Source organism: Panthera onca, chromosome A1 (assembly GCF_046562875.1).
Source record: "Panthera onca isolate mPanOnc1 chromosome A1, mPanOnc1 haplotype 2, whole genome shotgun sequence".
Classification (NCBI taxonomy): Eukaryota; Metazoa; Chordata; class Mammalia; order Carnivora; family Felidae; genus Panthera; species Panthera onca.
Genome location: NC_138339.1, coordinates 181,572,207 through 181,576,480, shown reverse-complemented (window position 1 = coordinate 181,576,480; position 4,274 = coordinate 181,572,207). Strand labels below are relative to the sequence as shown.

The following is a 4,274-nucleotide window of genomic DNA, read 5'->3' as shown; positions in this document are numbered from 1 at the left end:
AAATATTTCATTGATGCTGTTCATACTAGGTATGAATACTATGCTCGTACTATGGCAGGGATCAAGATCACACAGGTTGATGACACAGTGCAACTTATGTTTCAAAAAATCCTGAAAATACACCAGTGCTAGAGGAAAAGTGAAAGTTATTTGGGCAGGAAAAAAAAAAAAAAAACACCATAGAAATGTGTGAAGTAAGTTAAGCTGTGAAAATAAAAGTACCAGGCTGAGGCAGGTGTGCAGTTGGCAGGCCTGGAGGGTGTGAGTCCTCAGCCACCTGGCCAGCCTGCCTGAGAAGAAGTGATAGCAGGAGCCCACCGCTGTCTGTGCTGCCTCCACCTCTGTCGCTGGGAGGTCTGAGTGCCAGCCTGCAGCCATGGCTTACTGCTTGTGGGAAGGGAAGGGTCAAATCATGTTTGTGAACAAAGAAGACCATGAAACTCTGAGCAATGCCGAGCTGGTGGCTAATGATAGATAGCTATGATCCATAAGAGGAGCACGGATTGATCCTACCAAATGGAGACATTAATTGGAATTGCCCATGCCTTGGGGAAATGGCCAGTGGCCCCTGTGGGGAATAGTTCAAGTCGGCCTTTTCCTGCTTCCTGACAAGGAGTCAGACCGTGTATATCACTTCTGGGCCATGCAGGAATGCATGCAAAAATACCCTGACCTCTATCCCCAGGAAGATGAGGAGGAGAAGGAGAAGCCAGCAGAACCTTTACAAGAGGGAGATCCCACTGAGGCCACTACAACCAAAGAAGAGGAAGGGTCAAGCTAATGAAGGTCACAGGCACTGAACTCCAGTCCTTCTGCTGCAAAATGATGTGAACCTTTTGCAAAATGCCTTTTGTTCATTCTCTGAGAAGGTGCCTTTCCAAACTCTACTGTTCTGTCCACTATAATCTGAAAAATAACTTTTTTCGATGAGGGTCTTGGTCCTTTGACACATACAGTGGGAAAACTATGTATGTCTTACATAAACCTATTGGCAAATGTGACTGTCAGTTTTGAATCCTCAGATTACTCTGAATTTTGTCACTTTGAAATAATGTGCTGACTATGCTCAGCAACCAAAAATCGTTATTTGGGAGTGTCTTGTGAGTGAGCTGATTTATTTGATTATATTCCTTTTAGTAGATTTTCTACCCTTTTGGGAAATGAAACAGAAACAGAAACATCTTCCTTTAAAAATTCTGGAGCGGGGCCATTCCCAATATAAGAGGCCAGATGATCAGATACTTATTTCTCAAGATCTGTCTTGACTGTGTTTCATCTCTGATACATTTTGGTTTCCATTTTTGCATAGAGCTCCAGGTTTTCTGTGTTTGGAAATTTGAGCTTTGGACCCTCTGAGTGAAAACCCCTTTCTAAGTGAAGAGAAAGGCTGGTTTTGCTGTTCTTGTTATTCCAAAAGCCCTGGTTTGGGGTATGTGTTCACAATGGCTCTGTACCAGCCTGTTCAGATGCATGTTCTTGAGAGGTGAGGACCTAATTGCTACCGAAGTAGCAGCCAAGAGAAGAAATGATGTAAATTAAGTAGTCAACTGAAAGGAAAACGTGACTTTTACCTGAAAAAAAAGTGAATGTCAGATAAGAGTACTCAAACAATAAAGGAAAGAGAGAGTAGAGTGTAGAAATTTTGTGAACTTAAAGTAGAGATCCAGTTTATGGGAATATGCACTCAGCATCTAGCTAGTAGTTAGATGAAGGGAAAACGATGGCATAAATGCATAGACAGATTTGAGAAATACTGTAAGGTTAGAATGAATTTGTTGGGGTCAATGAATAGGGAATAGAATAATTCCCTATACATGAGTTCTCTGAGGAGGTTTTCTTAAGGAATAACATAGGTATATGGAAAGCATAAGGGAGCTAAATGAGTTTTGAAATGGACGTTTTCAGTGTTGGGTCACTCTGTGTGTGTGCGTGTGTACACATAGAGAGAGGGAATATGTGATACATTTTGATGCTAAATTTAGAACTCTTACGTGGAATAAAACACAATTGAAGTTTTTTTTTTAAGTTTATTTTGAGAGAGAGAGAGTAGCATAAGCAGGGGCAGGGCAGAGAGAGAAACAGAGAGAGAATCCCAAGCAGGCTCTGCACTGCCAGTGTGGAGTCCAATGCCAGGCTTGATCCCACAAGCTGTGGAATCATGACCTGAGCCAAAATCAAGAGTTGGATGCTTAACCAACTGAGCCATCCAGGCACCCTGCAATTGAAATTGTTTAAGTATATTGAATGCCATCTCAGCAATGCATTTTCTATGCATTGGTTGTCACTATTTTCAAACATTTGTAATCAAAGTGATTGAGACTTTTATTGGTATCAACTAAAATACATGAAACACATTTTTCTCTTGATCAATGTTGATAGGTTAAAAGTAAAAATATGATAGTTTTTCTTCCTAAAAATATGAAGGGTAGATTTTTATTTCGGTTAGTCCATGTAAAAGAGAAAAGGACCACTGGCGGCTTCTGTACTGTGGTTTCAGATGGTCACTGAACATCCTTTCACTTAATTTATTCTCATTGCTTCTGGCCCAGTTCTGTCATTGACTTGAAAGACTTTTCACATAAATGACACTAATGCTCTTTCACACTGAGTGCTGGCAGCTCACATAGGAATATCATCTAGAAAGTATTTTTTATCAACTTTTGATTTGTTTTATATGAGAATTGCAAGTGAGTTCACTATGAGTTATTCTTCGAGTATGAGAGGACTAAATCAAATTGATCACTGTTGGAATAAAAATTAATAGAAAAAAGTAGAACTATATCTTGAATCATCTATATTTCATTTTATAACTAAATTTTAATATCAATTTATGAAGTGTGTATTTACTTAAATTAATCAATGTTTACATAGTGCTTTTGAATGAATAAACCATACATACATACACACACAAGATACACACATCTATTGGAGGAGTCAACATGGCAGAGACACAGGGGGCCCAAAATTCCCTTGTCTCTCAAACACAGTAGTATTGAGGCCAGAAGACTTGGAATTCCAGGAATCCGAGCCACAGAGTGATAGAAACATCTCCAGGGGCCCATGGAGACAGCTTGGTGAGACTGAGGTGCATGCTTGAGAATTGGGAGAGATAAAACAGGCACCATATGCACAGCGCTGGGGTAACCCCTTTAGTGGAGAGACAAAAGGAAGAGAAGGAGAGGCTGTTGAAGTATGGGATTGTATTTGGACAAGAGAAAAACCTCTCTGGACCACCAACTGGGGAACAGAAAAAATGGAGAGAGAGCCAGTCTCTAACTTGCAAACAGCCTTAGGAATGATGATCTAGGATTGTGCTACTTTCTCTGGACTGGAGCCAGCTGCTGGTGTGCATGCCTGGCCCGGGTCAGGAGGAAGGGGAAGCCAGCCCCAGCTCAGTGGTGAGCTCAGAGGCACACTGGGAGAGCAATATCCTCTCTCTAGTGCTGTGGGAAGGTGTATTGCTGCTCCAAGGACAAAAATCTCTGCAGGCATCAGCCAGAGGGCCTTTGTCAGCTAGGGAAGTGGCATTACCCCAGAACCGGGGCATGGAGTGGGATCCTTTAAGACATCTGGGCTTGAATCCCAGCCAAATTCCTGGGAGGTGCAGGAGTCTGTGGAGCGGGACAAACTGGCCTGCTTGTGCCCCTGTAGCGCTGTGAGGACGGGCTGAACAAAGTGGTTTGGGACACCCGGTCCATACTTATATCAGACACCCTGGGGTGTCTCCATTTTTCTTCCCATCACCAACACGGTGGGGCTTCAGGGAACAGAACAGCAGGCCCCCAGTGAAGACATGACCTGCTTACACCTAACCCCACCCCTCCATGCCTGGTAACTGCATATCTACAGGAGTGAGATTGACACTGACCAAACCAGAAGGGCCCTTCTTCAAACCAGCACAGCCACTGGTTACAAGGCACCATCAGACAACAGTCCAGCAGTTTTGCATTTTCTGATTTGATTTTTGGTCAGTTCTTACTTTATATATCCTCTCTCTCTCTCTCTCTCTCTCTCTCTCTCTCTCTCTCTCTCTCTCCTCCCTCCCCCTCCCTCCCCCATCTCTGGATTAAGCCGTTTGTTTCTCTGATTCTCTGTTCTCTGCCTGGTCAATTGTTTTTCTCCCCGCCTCTGTCATTTCTGTCTTTGTATGGGATAAGGCTTAGTCCACCACCACCTGGTTTCAATTTTTTCCAGGGTTACTTCAATGAACAAATCAAAGCACACCCGATGGAAGGTCCAAACCACCCCTATGAGTGGAGGCAGAGATAAAGCAA

General features: G+C 42.9%; 1 pseudogene; it reads left to right on the top strand.

The window, feature by feature from the left end:
• Positions 1-376: 376 nt before the first annotated feature.
• LOC132681938 (mitochondrial intermembrane space import and assembly protein 40 pseudogene) lies at positions 377-781 on the top strand (annotated as a pseudogene).
• Positions 782-4,274: the final 3,493 nt, after the last annotated feature.